General features: G+C 39.9%; 1 long non-coding RNA gene across 5 annotated transcripts in view; it reads right to left on the minus strand.

Annotated features, from left to right (window-relative positions):
• LOC125334511 overlaps positions 1-20,257 on the minus strand; it is a 334,287-nt gene that overhangs the window by 125,808 nt on the left and 188,222 nt on the right. For 4 of the 5 annotated variants that reach the window (XR_007207157.1, XR_007207158.1, XR_007207155.1 and 1 more), the window contains one exon: positions 16,239-16,389. The exons of the other annotated variant lie outside the window; for it this stretch is intronic. This is a non-coding gene — a long non-coding RNA (uncharacterized LOC125334511). The remainder of the gene's footprint in view (positions 1-16,238; positions 16,390-20,257) is intronic. 5 annotated transcript variants of the gene reach the window in all.

The raw sequence follows: 20,257 nt of genomic DNA on the forward strand, positions 1-20,257 counted from the left end.
CTGCAGAATATACAAGAAAACAACCCAGCTTGCTGTAACCAATAAAGAGCCAGAAAACCCTCAAGGTTTATATAAATCATGTGTATCTGCTTTAAAATTCTCCTAAGGTCAAAGAACTAGCAGAGATACTGTCTAGCAATCTTCATGTATTTCCTGTTTTCAATGTTCTAATGACAGCCCTTGCGTCTGTGGATGCAGGATTTCTCACAAATTTGTTTCCCTGTATTACCAATACATGTTTTAGCCTCTGCCTGTGTTTCCCATCTGCTCTGGGAGGATTTGGAGCTGTGGATGGACTCTGGGAATGGCTCTGCCTTGCTGTCAGGATGCAAACAGCAGGCTCAAATGACTGTCACTGATGCATGTATCACACCAAGGGGAGCTATGGCAGGCATGACCTGATGCATTAGTAGTCAAGAGGAGTAACCTTTGCATTCCAGTATGTAGCACTTATTGTCACTGTCAGGCACCTCTGTACTGATTTACAGGCACTCACCTTTGATGGGAGCGGAGGAATTTGTTTCTCTCCAAGTCAGACTGAGAGTAAGTGTGAGCTTACAAACATTGATCCAAAACACACTCACAAAAGGCACAGGAGAAAGACAAAGTACCAATTCAAGTTACATCCCTTGCTAGGAAATGGTTTTTGAGGCTTAAAAGAAAGCAAACCTCCACAGTCTTATCAAAAGCCATGGGGAAAACAGCAACATGCTTGCTTACATGGAATTGGAGCTGTGATGCAAACAGTGGGAATTTCATGTTAAATGTGGAAGCCATCACTGTAATTTGTACTTCTAGAATTAAAAAAAGAAAGGTATGCTTTATTCTTTGATGTTTATGCAGCTCAAGAACACTTGCCAGCTCAAAAAAAAAAAAAAAAAGAAAAAGAAAAGAAAAGGTATTTCTTAGCTGAAAAACAAAACAGGAGCTAAATCTGCTCACTGCCAAACAGCTGCTCTAGGGCTGCAGTGGCTTGGACTGAAGGGTCCAGAGAACCCCCTGCAGAAATTCCTGTTGGGAGGCTTGAGAAAGAGGAAATTAATTTAGGGCATCAAGTTTGTATTTGGCAGAACTAAATCATCTAGAGCTGGTTTGAAACACCAAACCTCCGTGCTGGCTGTTGGAATGGGAGTGGGGATTCCAGTGGGGAGCACAGAGCTGCCTCTGGAAATGGTGAATTCAGGTCATACTTATGGATTACTGTAATCATAAGTTTCAAATAGTCTTTCAGAAGCTTCAAGTGTAATTTCACTGTTTCAGTGGTTTAAGAGGCAGGTAAGGAAGACTCAGGGATAGACTCTGTATCACCCACTCCTCATTGGTTCTCTCTACTCTTAAATGGTTGTAAGATAATTTCCACATCTAACTTTTCACTGGTCATATTAAAGTACTTTTGAAACTGTCTTCTATGAAGACAGAAATATGCTACCATTTCTATAAAACTAAAACTGTTCTTAGAAAACCTGAATATCTTTATTTCCCAACTGCGCAGCTGCAGAATTACTCCATCCAAGATCTTTCTCCCAGAAACCACTCTGATTTCCACCACCTTATTGTTCACAGTGCAATTGCTGGCACTGATTCCTTACCTGCCTTATCTTACAGTCTGGCCTATTCCTATGCAATCCTGATATCTGTAGGCACAAACATGGGTTAGACCCACATGGATTTACATTGGATGCATGTACGACAAAGCAGGAAAATATGGAGCTCTTTAAAAAAAGGCTTTGACCCACCTGTGCAGTTACACAGCCATGGATCCCTGGGGCAGACACAGCAGGAAGGTCTCTGTGTGGCACAGCCAGTGCTGTAAAGTGCTCTAATCCTTTTGGCACATCACAAACACCACCCTGTCTCTCCGGGTATGGCTCCTTTTTATCTCTCTAATTCGGGGCACATCACTGAGGATTTATTTTCCCTGCACTGTTTAATTTGAAAGTTACCTACGGTAGTCTGAGACAGATGCCAAATCCTAATTTGGTAAGTAAAACTGAAGCAAAAAGAAAAAAACCAAAACCCAAATTAACAAAAACCCAACCCCCCCAAAAAACATCTTCTTGGGCAAATGAGCATAAATTATAATAAAGAACAGAATTACTGGATAAACGAATGAATATGACTATTTTGTGGAGAAGTCAACACAGCTTTTGCCATGAGCCTCAAAGCTACTGCTGCCCAAAGCTCCTTGCTAAGAGTTCTTTGAAGAAAACAACAAGCACAGGGGAAAGGGAGTTTGAGCTTATATAGTCTATTTGTATTTCCAAAAGATATCTGACAAGATCCCTCATCAAAGGCTTTTAAAGAAGATGTGCTGTCATGGGATGCGAGGGAATGGTGTCTCACAGATAAAGGGGTGGTTGAGAGATAGGGGCCAAAAGCAGGGCAGTTTTCCCAGCGCAGGACATCCCTGGGGGATCCCCAGGTACCCAAACCAAGCCTGCCCAAAACAGAGCTCCCAAAGGGCACCAACAGTGAGCTGACAAAGTTTTCTCAGGATATCGAGTTTTTCAAGGTAAAATTATTTTTTTCCAGGGAAGCTGGAAGCCAGCTGTGAAGAGGTGCAGGAGGCTCTTGTGATGCTGAAAGGCAAATCAACTCCTATACTGATACACATAACACAATGTGTACAGGAAAAACTGCTCTGATTTTATACACAGAAACAGGTTCTGAACTGTTCATTGCTGAGAAACAGACCTCAAATAGTGAGAAACTGGTTTGGTGAAAGTGACAGCCCAGTTCTCAGTCACATCCCCAAAAGAATTTGGTAGAAACAGACAGAGAATGTACCAAATGTTTTCAAAAGTACAGCTTCCACACAAAGAACTGTCACACAGCCTGACTGCAACGATCCTGCAGAAGGGTGAATGAAGGGAGATGACAGAAGTCTATAAAATCATGACTAGCCCAGAGAAAGAGCTAACAAAGGAAACCAACAGCTGCTCCATCTCTATTCTGCTGCAGGAGGGAGGGACAGCAATAACAAAAAGGCAAGTTTTAGAGAACAAAAGGAGGCATTACTCCCCAGAATATATGTCTTCTAGGATAGTGATTATATATATGAGTTCAAATATCAGCTGGAGAAATTACTGGAAGAAAAAGTCACAACAATTTGTAAAAACAAAGGAAAACATTAGCCAGAAGTAAGGAGGAGAATATTCCAGGAAGTGTTTGCCTTATTTCTGACTTTTCCTCTGGCACTGAGCTGGACTGTTGCTGGAATTCCAGCCTTCCCTCCTACAGCCTGTTCTATAACGCTTCCATGGGGTATGTTTTACTGAGAACTTATACACTAGAGAAGAACATAAAGTTTTCTGACACCATTTGCAGTTGTAGGAGGAATGAATCTGACTCCAAGAGTGATGACAACAAGATCTGCCTCCTTTTTCACCCTTACCCCTCTGCATCTGCTCAGGGTGCTGGTTTTAGTGCCAGGGCTAGAATGGAGCATCAAGTTCCCTCCTTGCTCACACCACTGAAACCAGTGGGGTTCTGTAACAGGAGGCTGAGTTGGGTGGTCATTGCTCCTCTGAAAAATGATTTGGATAATTTATTAGTTTTAGTAGCAGTATGGTGCACAAAACCTACACAGCTTGGCTCCTTAACTTTTGGAATTGTGCTGCTCTGTAATGTTGAGATCAGAACATAAAGTGAACACTTAGCAGTTTAATTCACCATAAAGAAAGAACTTTATTGTCATGAAATGTTCTTGTTGGAAATGTTGTTTCTTCTTCATTTAGCAAAAATAACAATACCCCAAGGGGAATGTAGAGTTGCGAGAATATAAGATTCAGACTTAAATAAATAATCCAAACCAAAAATAGTTCTTTACAGTAATAGCTCAACTCCACAATGTAAAGGTGTTATTGTTAATACTAAATTTAAGACCAAATCTGGATGATAATTCAGTGGCCCTTAAGAGTTCACATAAAACCAGATAATTGACATCCACAGTGTACCTGATTGGTCTTTATCCAGTTCTTTCATTTTTTTGGTCTGTGCAGTAATGCCAGTTTTCCCTATTTGAAGGAAGTCTGATCAAGACAAAACAGAAATACAGAACCTGGAAGACTGGATTCGTACTTCTCTCAACTATGGTTTCTTGTTGAAGATTTCCCAACACATGAATTGGGCAAGTAATTTTATCAGCATTATCCTAAGGTTCATCTGGGAGTCAAGTCTCTCTTGTGTGAAGCCATGGACACCAACAAAATCAATAATATGGTGCAAGCACTCAAAATCAGAGTATGATGTCAGTATGCTTACGTCTGGACCTCTCTGTTCAATTATACAGAAAAATATTTCAGCGGTGTTTTTCTGGAATATATCTGAAAAAATGCACTTGGTGTTATTTAAAGCCGCATATTTTTTTCATTTTTTCCTCTTGAATTATCAAATGCCTGAAAAAGTCTGTGTTGTGCTAGTGGTTTTTAATACCACAGCAGTGTGTTTTTGCTATTGACCAGCAAAAAAGTTATTCTCCATGTTAGAGTATTTCTTTTCAAAAGACAAAAGAAGATGTTGTCTGCTTCTATTATGAGCAAATTAAGAGTAATGGCAAATGCTCAGCTTCATACGCTTACAGAAATGCATTGTTCTCCTCTTATAACGGAGCCTTTTATTTTATAACAAACAAGGACAGTCATTGGTATTCCAGCACTGTGGTTGCCTACCTTCTTAACTTCCACAGCATTCTTCTTAATTTATGTGAAGCCTTCCGATAATCCTTGAAGGCCAAAATTAATTGCTGTCTGTTTTTCCAAACTCTTTTAGGGTCCAGATTCATAGCAGTGTGATAAAGATTCCTTGCCCTTCTTCTTGACTGAAATATATCTATATTAGTCTGCAGGTTGACACTTAAGTAAATCATTTACATGCAAGACTGAATATGCTAATTGTAGAATAATTTTGAGACTCTTTCTCCTCTGCAAGATAATTATTTCAGTGTGTTTAACAATATTTTAAAACAGAATTTCATGTGGAATTCCTATCCACCCTCAAAATTTTCTTTTAAAATAGTATATTTTGACAGTTCTTGCATGGATAAGGATGTGGGAGTTTTCGCACAAGATAAACAGAATTTAACACATTACATCCCAGATAAACAGAATTCAAAAATACTTCAGTGGAGCAGTTTTATCTATTGGGTCTTCCTGGTCTTTCCATGAAACAAAGGCTGTTCTTCAAAATCAAGGTGAGAATGTCATGCCCAAGCAGCATGAACCATCTCCAAGATGGATTTCCCCAGTTAAAAGGAATCCTCGAAGAATAAATCAGCTCAACAATAGTGGTTTCTTTTAAAAGTTATTTCTTTGCAGTTTCCATTCCCTATACTACAAATAATCCCATGGAAGTCACAACTCTTTAGCAGAGAAGTCTGTAGATACTCTAACAGGCAGAGGAGGATCTGTCAAGCAAAGATGAGTCCCAAGAGTAAGAGATGCTATAAACAACACAATGTGGGCCTTATTGCTACATTTTTGTGATAGACAGAATGGTTTATGGCATGGGAACAGGACTGGATCCTAAACTTACGGATTTAAATCAGGGAAGAAAAAAAAGTACTGTGAGCAGCTAACTAAGAAATCCTTTGTTCCCCCAGATGTTCATCATTATAACAAGGATTTTGAACAAAACAACATTTGGGGCCATAAAGAATTAGAATTTATAAACCAAAAATTATTTCTGACTTCTGGCTCTAGGCAGATGCCCTTTGTTAACAGTGGTACTGAACTTCTTATTACATGGTCATGGTCTTGGGTGCAGATGTCATTAGTGTTAACAGATGTGCTCCATATAGACGTTAAAAAAATCTCAAGCTACCTTCACTGCATTGCAACAAAAGCAGAGAAAGATGTCTCATTGCCATAAAGCTTCACAAAGCTCCATTTCCTGTGAGACAGATTTCATTGTTCTCTTTTGCAGTAGCTTAAATTTTTCCGGTTTTCAGCAAGTGAAATGCTTAGTCATCTGTCATGACCACATTTCATTTTAATGCATTTTTGCATGAGTTTTTTTCCAAATGGCCATGCTGGTCATATTTGTTGTCCTTCAATAGATTAAAATTAGTTTATGATTAGGAGAAAATATGCTCCCAAGGAAATTTCAGGATGCAAACCTAATGGAGTGTCCCAAAAGCCTCCAACTGTCCTGTAGGGTATCCATCAAGCAAACCCCAAAGGTTTTGTGCAGTTTTACTTCCAAAATGATAAACAACTCCCTTGCCTCACACCATTCTGCATGAGAGTTCTAAAACTTGTGCTGATTACGGGTGCATTTTTCGTCAGCTTCACATTGTCTTTCCAAAGTTCTTCAATAATTTTTTTTCCTCCTGTGCGAAGCAATATGAATATTCATCTTGGTACTCACAGCAAGGCTGGATATCTTTGAAGCAGCAGTCATTTACGACTGGCAGTGACAGGTATTACAACTTTAAAATGGAAACACGATCGGTTTGATCTTTGCCAACTTTGTTCTTTCCTTTCTAAGAGTCAGTGTGGACGTGCATCACTCCATTGTACTCAACATTAGCTGTTCTTGCTGCTTCCACAGTACAAAATGTCTGTCCTGTCAGGACAGAAACAATAGTTGATTATGTTCATTGTCACTCATTTAATTAACATCAGGTCTTGTTTTCATCTTGAAATTTTCTCTCTGTGTTATTTTCCTTTATATCAAGTCTTGTTACAAATAGCAGCCACTTTCTGCAAACAGGGTTTTCTTTATTTTCTCGTCTTTTTTCTCCTGTCTTTGCACTGCAGTAGTGCAGAGGAGAACTGATCTGTGGCTTGGTTCCAAGATTCTCTTGTGTTACAAACAGTGACATTGTATGGAGAGCTGAAATCTGTCCCTACATGTAGCGGTTTTCTTTGAGAGGCACAGGGTAAGACTTTGGTCTGATTTATTTAAATATTTCCTAAGAATGTACAAGGTTGAAATTTCCAGAAGCAATCAGTTTGGCTTAACTACATTCCCATCAAAGAGCCCCATCAAATCCAACAGTGGATATATTAGATGTAAACCCAGAATAAACTGCTGAAAACATTATTCACTGATGCTATAAAGGAGTGAATTTACTCAATATTCAAAATGATATCCAATTTCATTCTTCTCAAGATGAGAAAATTATGACCTATCCATGTTGTATGGAAAAAACCCCTCAAGCCTTACCACCATATATCTCAATCTTATAGCCAAGCCTCCCAGCTAACTGAGTAAAACTAGAAATGGAATCCCTACTTTTCAATTTTTACTAAATCTTACAATTCTTTTTTCTAAGAACACATATAACACGTTACATGCTTGATTTAAGGAACAATAAAAGGGAAATTTTTTGTCATATAGGACTAAGCAAAAATGCATGTCAAAACACTACCCAGTGTATTTGATCATACACTATCATTCAGAAAATATGCCTTCCCAGTTAAAAAAAAAAAAAGGAAATGTCCATCTGGAGTATTTTTTTTAACCTTTTCTAGATTCTGGATTCAGTGAAAACTTTTCAAACGAGCAATCAAATTTGCTTAGCAAGTTCATAAACCTTATGAAGTACTTCAAACTTATCTCCACTACAAGAAATTAAGCACAGTGAATGTTGGAACAAGTTATTTTTTGCTTTTCCTATAGTTAGCCAAGACACGGTTAGAACTAATGCTGCCTTACTAAGGTGACTTTGGTTCACTCCAACTTTGAAAAGTTATGAAGATTATCAAAACCCTGAGGAACCCCATAAAAAATTCTTTTGCTATAATTGTAAGGACCCCCCAAAAAACGACAAAAATTAAAGAAGCCAGTATCTAAAGTACTTGATTTTTCAAGGCTCTTAATAAAATTAATGAAGTAAAGTCAATGCTATAAAAGGAAGATCAAATGGAAAAATAATTAATTTCCACAGACATTAATACTCAGTGTGCATTTATAGAAAATAAGATAAACCCAAAGTACATTTATAGTAGGACAATGTCTCAGACTCGCTGTGTTCAACACTGGGAAAAGAGCAGGCAACAAGAGGGGCCAGAACAAAAGAGATATTAGTTTGACACATTTCAAAAGCTTTAAAGATCTGAACTGTAGCACTGCTTTCAGATTCAAGGAGAAAGCTCTGGATGTTGCCTTCCACATCAACTGCCCATTACCCTGTGAAATCTAAATATAGACCCCATGTGACAAATAGATTTGACTCTAAAGAGAGTCAGGAGAAAATATCTATCAATCAATAAGTTTTAAATGCAGTGCTTATACAGGTTCCAAAGCAATGAATATACACAGGACAGTGAGGCTGTCCTGGAAAAATATACGCTTTTTTTTTCAGAAAAAGTGTAGCATAAATTTTCTTCTGATATTTCATGTCATTCTACTTATTGATTGCATACCAAGTCTCATGAGCAAGCACAAAATTTTAATCAACTTCTGGACTCAATCCTGCCACCACAGACTTCAATGGAAATTGGATCAATCCCATTATCTACCATATGACTCCACAGGGCTTCCACAGGGAGAACCTCATTTCTAGCTCCAGCCCGCAGGGCCCCCAAGGCTACATTTAAAGCAGTGAGCAATGTGAATACCAACTAGCCCAAAATAGCATTAAACGTGTTTAAATAGGCCAAGATAATTTGGACAGCTACAAAAGCATAATCCGCACTGAAAGCCCACCAATATTTCCCACACATTTCTTACAGAAAATAAGCTGTAAAGCCCAGATGTGTTAAAAATATATCACATGGCCTCCTCCTGGCCAGGAGCACACCAATGGCTGAAAAAGAATCTTTCTGCTTTACTCAGGATGAAATTCAGACTCTCTTTGTCCCAAGAGTACAGACAGCACAAGCTAAAGAACACCTTGTTCGGCGAGGAGAGGTTCTACCTGCCTTGCTCCGTCATGGTGCCATGACTGGCATTGTTAGTCAGAGCAAGGAACCTGCTGCAGCACATACAGAGCTTGGTTAGATCCTCTGCTGGAGCAAACTAGCCAAACATCCCCTCTGGCCTAGCTTCCCAGAGGATTTTGGAACATGGTGTCGAGATGGGCTCAACACAAAAAAAACGGGGCTGGCTTCCATCCAAAAGGTCCTGCTCTGACATCAGCTGGGCTGGGCTGAAGGGGGCACTTGCTGGAACATTCTCTCCGCAGCCCCAAAGGCCTCTGGCAACAACTCCACTGCTGGCATTGGACAGACATGGAGCCCCAGCACATGGTCTCCCAAATTCCCAAATTCTTGGGGAAGGGTTTGGTACTGGATGCAGGGGAAATGCAGTGTTTAGTACCCAGTCTATTTGGTAACTACAGGAACATACAAAAGAAACACTTTTCTCTCAATAAATCCCCAAAAAGCCAGCAGATACCTGGTCACTAAACATCAGGCTGAGACACAAAGTAGCTTGACTGATCATTACATGACAGTGGAAAAAACCATTATGAACAAACCCAAAATCCAGTGTTCTGAGTGGTTTTCTAAGCAGTTAGTGACAGTGCCACAAGAATAATTTACAAGCCTGAGATCCACTGCCAGGTTCAGACCCTTCTGGAAATTAAGTGCTTTTGAAAATTTTACTTCTTGTTCCAGTTTTCTGCAAGACTAAGTGCGTAAAAGAACTGGAAATTTCAAGTTCTGGGACTATACGAACACCCAGAAGTGAAATGTGGTCCACAGGATGATTGGACTAGGTTGTCTCCACTGTCCTTGAGAGAAAAAGGGAGCAGCTGTTTTGGCAGCTCCCAGCTCCCTGGCAGCCAGACATTCCCCACAGAGCCTCCGCTCAACACCTGGGACATCAAGAACTGCTGGCACCTCCACACGGGAAAATGGGCTGGTGTGGCACAACATCCTCAGCTTGGTGACACCAGGCAGGTCTCAGGAGCTGCACAGAGAAATCCTCCTGGTCCAGGTAGAGCATCCCAAACCTTGCATGATGGGAAAGGGGCCATGCACAGCAGCTACTGCTCATTACTCCAGATAATGACTAGAATTAACTGAAACATTTTTGTAATACTCTTCAGGAACCTCATTCAATTTACCAGTCCCTAGAAATTAATGGTATGAACTTGCATTAAATCAGTCTGTCATTAGCTTGGCTTTATGGCAACTCATTACGAGGCACTTCCTGCCAGCCAGAAGCCAAGAGAATGTCTGCAGACACAAGTTAAAAAGCACCATGGTACATTAGCTCTCTGCAGAGCTCAGCTGCATTGCACAGCGTGTGACAGTCCCCAGGGATGAACACAGGGTGACAGACTGGGGACACCATGGCTGCGGACTCAGCAGCCACCAGGATTTGCCCCACTTCGATTAATTCTTTTGGGACTTTTGAACGGGATAATGTGGCCTTGTGTTCACTGCTTTTGCAGCTCTGTGTCTGAGTTATCACAGGGGCAAGGGAACCATCTGAAACAGGCATCATCCTGTAGGGGTGTTCTCCCTCAAAATGCAGGTCAGTGGGATGAGAATCCCACTATTCTCAATATTGTAGAGAGGGGGACGCAGACACGAGTAATGCCTTGCCTCTGCTGGCAGCCCCACTGACTTCAGCAGGGATCCAAGCCTGCACTGGTGGTCAAGCCACTCTGAGCATTTGGGAACTGGAGATCAAGGCCGTTGCTATCTGCAAGAAAAACTGCTCTAGACAAACAGTGCAGTTCCTGAGGAGAGCTCTGCATGGCTCTGTGAATATCGGGTCAGACAAGACCATAGAAAGCAACTGAGCTTCACTGGGCTTATGTTCTGTACCTATGTGTGTGTGTATCTGGGGACACCTACACAAACAGTATTACTTTTTTAAAGAGGTATTTGCACAACATTCTAGAAAAAACGGAGAAAGAGTTAAAAAAAAAAGAAAAAAAAGAGAAACTAATTTGTAAGATCCATATAGCAGGAGATGTGGCTTTTCCCTTTCTATGAGCAGCACACAAAGGGAGTTGAACAGATCCACCAGCACTCAGTAACCACCCTACAACATAATTCAAATTGTTCAGGTTTTCTGTTGAGGCTTGTAATTCTATTATTTATTATACACAGTGAAACCTCACTTTCCCTAATGTCTTAGCTGAAAAAAACACACTTGTTTGAAAGGAGGTCATGTCCCTTGACATACATTAAGTGATGTGGAAAGCCCCCATTTATCCTAACGCCCATTTATCCATTTTAATACCATTTGAATAACAGAAGTTTCCCAATTTGTCAGGCTTTTCTTTATTTTTTAACAAAACTCAAAGTTAATTAAAGCAAACTCTACAATATTTATGACTTTTTTTTGTAGCTCAATGTGGTTTAGAAAGGTGATGTTAATATTGACATTAATTAACGTCAATCTTAATGTACTATTACATTAATAGGCTGGCATATCATTCAGCCTAAGGCAATGTACTGTGCTGTTCAAGCTATTTATAACAAAGTATTTTAAACAGCTTTGCCCCTCACTAAAAAAAAAAAAAAAAATCAATTTATACTAAATGTTGTTGCAGAATCAGATTCATCACCCTGGGGATTAAGAAAAAACGAAAGACCAATTTAATGACAGGATTTAGTTCATTATTTATCTTCTAGCATGTAAATTATAGATTGCCATGAATTTTTCATCCTTTTGGTGCCCACTACCTAATTCATGCGAAAAACATAAGTCTGTGTTACAAAAAGAGCGAGCTCCCCAGCTCTGTGTACGAGGAACATCTCCTCTGCCTTTTGACAGACGATAATCTGTCAAAATGAAAAATTAATGGAGGCTCCCTTAATTCATCATCTTCTGCCTCTCTTCTATTAATGGCTTTTTTTTTTTCCCCTCTATAACTCTGCTTGCAGTGAATAGAGCTGGTGGGTGGGGGGGAGAAGATAAACAGGTCAGCTGACTGCTTCAGCCTGTGCAGGGCACTGTAATTCAGCTGATGGATGGATGACGTGGTATTTATTGAATGCATAGAGGAATCCTGTGGTTTCCAACACAGTCTGGGAGCATGCTGAGATAAAGCTCATACCAAATGTCTCCCCGCTCTCAGCTTGGTCACAAAGGCAATTACTTTGTACAAATGATCATAAAGGAGTTGCGTGAACCAAGTGTGCTGTACTGCACACAGCTCAAGGCATCCATGGAGGAGTCAATAGAAAGAATAATTAGGATTCAGTTTAATTATAAAATGCATGTGAAAACAAATCAATCCCTCTCTCAAATTACCTTTGATTAAATAGTTTATGTTGTTGAACACTCCACTCCTCACAGGGTCTTAGAGCACAAAAAAAGCATTTGTCCAGTGCAGAAATATGCCATTGTAAATACACTTCTTAATTTTCCTAATCACTGAAATCTAAGATCAGAAAGCTGCACCAAAGGTTTTCTGCTTTTCACAACTCATCTTCTTCTTCATGTCTAATGCTTTAGTATGGTTGTGACAGGATAAAGCCCAGGAAAACCATGCCTCATCACAGCCAGGGCGCTCTGACAGTCATATGACGTGATTGTTAAGGACAGAGAAGCTTTATGGAAATGGATCAGCCTACAAGTGAAATGAATATTTGCTAGGAGGAGCAGAGGGGATTATAATAACAGAAAAGCATTTCCTTTTATAAAGCACATGCAGTGCATATCCATACATGCTTTGATAGAATCATTTTATGCTATGGAAATCCCTACTCAAACATCCATTTTGAACACTACTGTAACATTGTGGGCTAACTCCAGAGCTTTCACAGAAAATAAAACCCCCCCGTGGCCTGACTAGGTCAAGCTGAGTGGTACTTTCAGAATTAATTTCTAAACTAGTAACCTGCAAAGGCCGGAATTAACAACCTCTCACATATTCATTTTAACCTGCAACCAAACAGGACCATTTTCACTGAGAACTATGCTCCTCACAGAGCAGTATAAATATTGCAAACAAATTCATTTATCACAATTGCTAGAATATGATCACAGCACGTCTCCCCAGTGCTGATGAAAGATGCCCACTGAATGCAGGAGAAAGCCTTGACCCACATTTTGCAGCCTGCTCAAACCAAAACTACTTCATTTTGGCAGAACCATCTTGAAACCAAAGAGTCTTGGCCTGGCATGACAGAGGCCAAGCTGGCAGTCCCTGTCACTGAACCATGCTTACTACAGCTACAGCTGCATGTCTTCAGCACTAAATACGATGAAACAATATCTCCTTTCCCTGTGATGGGGAAAGTAAAAATGGTACTTTACCAGTTTTTTTAAATAATTCCTTTTTTTCTGTAAAATGTCTTGGTTAAATATGGCAGCTTTTGGAGACCTTTCCCAACTCCCAAAATACAGTCATAAAAACCTCACAAATACTGAAAGAATTCTGATGTTTCCTAATGGAAACAGGACTAATTTGTCATTACCAAACAGCTCTGTAAATTAATTGACTCTGCACATTCAAAAATGGTTGCAAAGCAAGACATCTTCACAAGAGTGGCAGGACAATGGATGCGGTTAAAGAAATCTCTAGGATCAAAGCTCATCAAGACCTGAAAGATGCGCTGTAGCCTCCACAGGTTCCATAGATCACCATCTACTTAATGTCTCATGTTACAGAAACCACCATTAAAAAAAAAAGTCATTGTTACACTTTTCAAGTCTCAAAAAACACCCAACAGCTTTGAAGCTGTAACTTGCTAAAGAGAGCTCTCTCTCACCAAGTGCAGGGAGGTGACATTTTTATTGCTGCTCTCCATGCTGTACTTGGCCTGGAAACCAAACACCTTTCTCCAAAAAAAGCTTACCTGCTATTCAACTGATCTGGTTATTATTTCTTAATAAGGCACTGCCATACAGGTAAGATTGCACCCATGCAGCTCAGCCATTTGCCTTTAAATTCTTGGTGATGGAGGATAACGCAAAGAGGAACAACAGAATCACATTCCTACATGCCATGGGTCATAAAAGGAGCCCACAACAACTTCTCTCGTGATCAAGTATTAAATCCTTCAGATACCTAAAAATTATTATGCTGATATGGCTGTTAAGGTCAAGGTTTAAAGTATAATGTGGATCTTAGAAGAAATTCTAGTGATTGATGTAACACATCAGACACTTACCTTGAAAAAGGTATTATTCAGCTGCCTCCACAAGAAGATTAAAAGTGGGGGGAAAAGAAGTTGAAGAACTGGTTAAATGACGAGTGGTTGTTCTCAGTGGTCAATGTTGCAATGAAATTACTGTAAAAAATAGCTACTGATATTGAAACTTGCCTGCAACATCTTCTGATCTCTCTAATACATGTCCTCCAGGCAGCAGTTCTCTCCTCACCTCAGTAACCTTGTTACACTAGCTGGTTTCAAATATTAGTGATTTTCAAAATCATGTCTGAAAGATGTTTTCCGTAAACTCTGCATGTGAAGTTTCTGAAACTTTCTGACAATGAATCAGGCTCTATTTTCATTTGCTTGGAGCTCAGGTTACTTGCACACAAATTGTTCCTTTTTTTCTCTGATGTTGTATCTCATTATTTTCAATGGTTGCAGAGAGCTTGTGACCACCAAGCTTTTAAACAGCATTAAGATAATGACAACATTGAAAAGTGGGCAGGATTTTGAAGAAGACACAAAAGTTAGAGGGATGTGGGATAAACTATACTTTGCTGGAGTCTTAGTTCACTGCTGGTAGCAGCCTGGGATTTTTCCATAGCCTGTGCTTGGTAACTTATATCAATGTACATCAAAGCTCCACTGCTTTATCAATAGCCCATCTTCTACTTACGACAACAATATTATATATGTTATATAAGCACCTTCATCATCAAGCCCATTACAGAACGCTGATGTTGTACAGATGATTTGCCCTAATTCTAGAGAGCTACAGCTCAGAACATTATCACTTCCACTGTGGGACAGAAAAGAATAGACAAGGAGAAGCCATAGAATCTTCACAGTTGATGCTGCTATGGTGTTATCCTGGGCTCAGAATGGTGGTAGGAGAGCCTCATCCCCCTCCTCTGTCACATTCTCACCCACAGAAGCTGGGGAGACAACAGAAACATCTGCTCCTTGTTGCTTTGTTTACTCCTAGACACAACCAACTGAAGCACAAAGCATAACAAAATAAGAATAAATGAGGGAAAAAAAGCTTCAATTCATATAACTGGAAAAATTCAGTTTCAGTTGCATAATTTTAAGTGAATGAGGCACTGAAAATAAGTCCCTAGATAACGTGCTTTCCTACAGAAAATTCACCTTTTCCAGGTACTGGATGGAGTTTGAAAGAATGAACTTGAAATTAAGCGGGAGAGGCTGGGGAAAAGCAGGAGATTTGGTATCCGTAGGAAACCTGACTCAAAGTTGCATCAGTTTAAGTTTTTGCTGCTCTAACACCACGGCATGACCAGACACATTGTTCCACATTAATATTTAGGGTCCTTTACACTGATTTTGCTACAACCTGACATAAATGCAGCTCTTAAAGCCCCCTGAGGTCTATTCCATCCAGGTTACCTTTGTTCATACCTCCCGTGCCCTCACTGGAGTTAACCCTGGTTTACAGAAGTGTCAGTGAGAGCAGGATCAGGCCTTCTCCAGAACCAGAATACAAACATCTTGTGGCCACAAGATGTGTTTATGACTCAGATTAGCTTCATTAAAACACAAACTCATAGAAATAAAAATATGAGGCACCTGATTTTAGAATAAATTGCCTCCATGAAATTACGGTCTTTTCTTCGCACTGCAATATTCACAGGAAATTAATGAGGTTGTCAGATGAATTCTATGAAGATTTATGTGCTGATTAGGTGACATGTCTTAAAACAAAATAAAATAATAAAGAACCTTTTCCATTTAAAAATCAGCACATTTAATTTGAATTAAATCTTTTATCAGATTATTTCTGTTTAGTGGCAAATAGTTCCTTTGTTTAAAAACCCTTCACAAAGACAAAGCCTGAGGAAAACATTTTGTAAAAGTATTCTGAAAGTCAAAGTCATTTTGACAGAAATCAAACCAGAAATAATTTCTCCCTGAAGGAATCCTGCTTTATTTTAATGATGTCTGGATTGTTTCCATTTAAATAGAGTAATGGGAATTTTGTTAAAAAAATTGATTCAAACTGTCCATTTTAACAATGATCTTTCTTGTAAGCTTAGCCAGTAATTCGTCATATACATTTTGTTCAAGTGGAGAAAACAAATATTAAAGGAAAACAATTTGACTAAAAACATCTTCCCTTCATTAAGGAGCTTTATGTTCTAATGTCTGAAAGTGAAAGTCTGCTTTAATGGCTGCTGGGAGCTGGGGATCTCTCTGTCAGACACTTACCAAGGCTTGCTTTCTGGGTAATAGAGGCTATTTATGGGGCTTTTCATGACCTTTCTTCTTGGTACTACCAACAGAGGAATACTGTAGGCATCTCTTTTGCATCCACATATCTGCTTGCTCACGGATTATTGTCTCGATTGTTTTCTTCATTCTGAAGAAAAATGTTGCATGTAATTAAAACAAGATAGCAGCACAGTGCTGTGTGTTCTGTCACACATCTACCCAGTCCCTGCAGTCATTACACACACTAACACACATTACCCTGTGGAGACAGGTAGATCGAAACTAAACTCCTTGCTTTATCGCCCCGTGCAGCACGAAGCCTGTCCCACATTCTGGAAGGTACTTCTTCAGTAAGAAAAGTGCTTCCTGGATTTTAATAGTACAAGACAGACCTTCTTTTAAAAGAAAAAAACAGCCCCACCCTGTAATTGTTTACCCAAATTGCACAGTCTTCCCGAGTTAAATTGAAAGCCTATTTACTTAAAGTAATCCATTTAATTTTGCTTTGTGAGAACCAGACATACTCTGATCCGGAACTTAGTTCCAGAAACCCCCTCCACATAAACACTTGATCCTTGAAAACTCCTTGTCTTAGCTTTAAACAGAGCCACTTTGGATGCAACAGCAGAATAACAAAAAAAAAAAAAAAAATTGTTAATTTTGGGGGTTTTTAACCCAACAGCAGTAAACTTCTAAAACCTGTCCTTCAGCTATATAGACATATGCTCTGGTGCCAGCTTCCAGACTCCCAAAGAGTCAAATTCCTGCATGTCAAAACAGCACCAGTGAGCTCAACTTTTTAACAGTATTCTCAGCATGATTTCCTTTTAAAAAAAAGGATTTGTACAATGATGTGCAGTGATTTACAAAATAATTGCTTTTGGTTTTCAAGTTTAAGAAGAAAACGGATATAGTGTGTTCCACTCCAAATCTGCTGGTATCACAGAGTAGATAGTAGATTTGAGTAGAAAAACTTACACGTTGCTACTCTGTCACAATTGCTGTTAATTGATAATTAGACTGCCCTTTGTCTAATGACAATAAATTTGGGCTGAACTGGGCCCAGACGCCTGAGGCCATGCTAGAAATGAGCCAGGGGTTCACCATATGTCAGCACCAAGCTCCTGGATTTGGAGAAGGTGTTTTTGCTTAATAGTGCAACAAAAGGCTGGGAAAAAATTCCTCTAAAGCAGCATGAGTGAGTATAATCTCCACTAAAGTAAAACCTGGTTATGTAAACCATCAGAGTTGAGCAGCACTGGGGATAATTGCCACTATGTCCTACTGCCTAGGTTTCCCCTATGGTTCCAATTTGATACAAAAGTTGAGACCTATATGAGGTTCTGAGAAATAAATAATTCAGAAGGTTATTAAGGTTGTACAGTCCAGTACTGTGGAGGCACCAGGTAGCTGGTTCCTTTTCCAACCTGAGCGAGGTTGTTTGTGTATCCATCTGTAATGAGAAAATAGTCCTGAGTTTCAAGAAATAACTGATCACAGCATTCTATCAAGCGAGAAGGACTCCTCAAGCTGGAGTCTCAGAGACCTGGGTACATAGCACAGACTTCTACCTCTGGCTGTGATGAGACGTCTGGCAACAATAAGCAGACTGTTATCATCACAAGGGATCAAGTGCTCCAAGTGGGGGGGGTTTCACTGTCTCCCTGTGCTCTGGGTCAGTGCTTAACACCATAATCGTCTCTGCATTTGCTTCCTCCAGCTGCCAGGCTAAGTCCTGTGCAGTCCCTGCAGTCTGGTGGTGCAGCAGGCTCAACACAGACACTTTCTGGACTGAATCCAGTGAGCTTTTATTTTATTTTCGACATTAGAATAACCAGATGAGCATGGTTAGGCTTAACACCACTGCAAGTGCTTGTCTGTATATCCCTACCTTGTCCTCTCCAGAGCCCTCTGCAAGTTGATGCCAAGAGATTTCACCCCAGCTAAAGGTGCTACTGCCACTTGCTTGCAGAGTGTTGGTCAGGTGGGTCAGAGGTGTAGCAGCCAAATATAAGCGGGCTGGACATTTCTCAAGTAACTCTAAATTTTATTTTTCTACATATGTAAATAAAATATCAACTGCTGATTTACACGATATGACACTCCTGGCTCCCAGTTTAAGACCCAGAGCAAACCCTGGCAATCACACACAGCTCAGGGCCACCTGGAAGCCTGGCAATAGCACATAGGAGCCCCCTGGGCAATGCTGAATAAACCACAGTGCTCACCCCCAGCAGAACTGTTGGCTGGAGCAAAGAAGGAACAGTTCAGGTCCTATGGATATGTCCTAGGCAGACAGAAAGCAGACATGGATGACTGTGACCTCCTCGAGGTGCCCTTGCAAATCAAAGGGATATTAGGTGGCCATGGCCCTGCACAGTCCCCCAAAGGCCAAGAGCAGGAGCTCCCTGGGTTCCTGTGACTGTCCCAAGCACAGCCACAGAGCATGGTCAGGCCGAGGCTGTTTGGAAACTTGTCTTGGATTTTCAAGGAGCTGAAGAAGACTGATCTCTGATGTTAGAGCAAATTGCTCTCCCAATTTTTAAACAAAGAGAAGACAAACTTTTCTAATTAAATCATATAAATATTTTGTTTATCATGAGGAAAAGCTAATCTCGTCCTTTCCTCAGATTTCTGTACTCTTGGATGCAGATTAATTATTTTTCCTGAAAGTTCTCTAAAATATTTAGCCTGAAGCAAATATTTGCATAAAAACTTTTAGTTTGAATAATTAAAACTTGGCAAGTGAAAATGCCAAATGCTGGACTACCTTAAAAGTAAGCAGTGTTACCAACTCCATCTGCAACAGACACTTGCATAACATTTTATGAAACCCTTTAGGGCAGGAAAAATTGCACTTTCTCTGCTGACATAATAATAATTTTGTATATGAAAGTGCTACAAATCTACTATGTTACAGATGTCACTGGTAAAAAGCAAACAAGGACCAGAAAAGATCATAGCTCTACTTCCCAAACATCATGATATAGCTGCTGCACAAAATCTGTGTGTAAAATGCCTCTGAGAAAAGCAGAAGAGCAGCCTGGTTTTCAGACAGCAGTCTCCAAAATAGAGGCATGTTTTCTCACTTTTATTAAAAAAAAAAAAATAGCAAAACCAATTTTGAATGAAAAGTCTTTAAGTTAAAGACTTCTTTTTATTTGAGCACGGATTCTATTAAATGTGGATGTGTCTTGATTTCTAAGCGAACAATTAAATGTTATATGTGTAAGATGGATCAGAATGGTATATATACAGACAGCACTTAATACATCAGGGCATGTTACAACAGATTGCCTAAGTTTATTATTTAAAGAACTGTAAGCCACTGACTAATCATTTATTAAGTTATATGGGAATAACTAACTCATAGGCAATGTATAAAGGTATTCTTTCTACCACCTGCAACCAAACATTTGCTGGATGAAATGAGTCGAATGCCCCCCCACAAAACAACCAAAACAAAAAAGAAGCTGTACAGAAAGACAGAGTAAAGGAAAGGTTTTATAACCCAGCCCTCTCCCCAGAATTATAGGTTCTCTTTAAAGATGGGTTAGATAAATATCTTTCATGAAAAGCTTAAATGTCTTGCTGATCCTGCCCTAGGATAGGGGAGGATTAGCCAACCCCCTTGAGGTTGCCTTTCATCAGAACTGTCTATAACGCTATGTTTGTAAAATGTTAGGGATTATCTTGGCAATAAGACTGTCTCCTGTTAGAACAAGACCTTAAAGAGATGAATTAATGACTCTGACTAATTGGATAATGCAGCAAAGGATGGGTCATGTGCTGGATCAAGGTTGAGCCCTGGTCCTGTTTGGGCTGAGCAAGCTGGCACAGCCCTACACTACAGCTGGCTCGTGGCTGCACAGACTGAAAAGTTGTGGCCAGCAGCTGTGGTGTTTGGGAGCTCTATCCTCCAAAGGTCATTTCCTAACATGATAAATGGTGCAGCGAGGATGGGCCCTGCCTGCTGCCTGGTGCACGGAGCTCTGTTCAGAGATAAGCGCGGCGAA

This window comes from Corvus hawaiiensis, chromosome 16, assembly GCF_020740725.1.
Source record: "Corvus hawaiiensis isolate bCorHaw1 chromosome 16, bCorHaw1.pri.cur, whole genome shotgun sequence".
In the NCBI taxonomy this organism is placed as follows: Eukaryota; Metazoa; Chordata; class Aves; order Passeriformes; family Corvidae; genus Corvus; species Corvus hawaiiensis.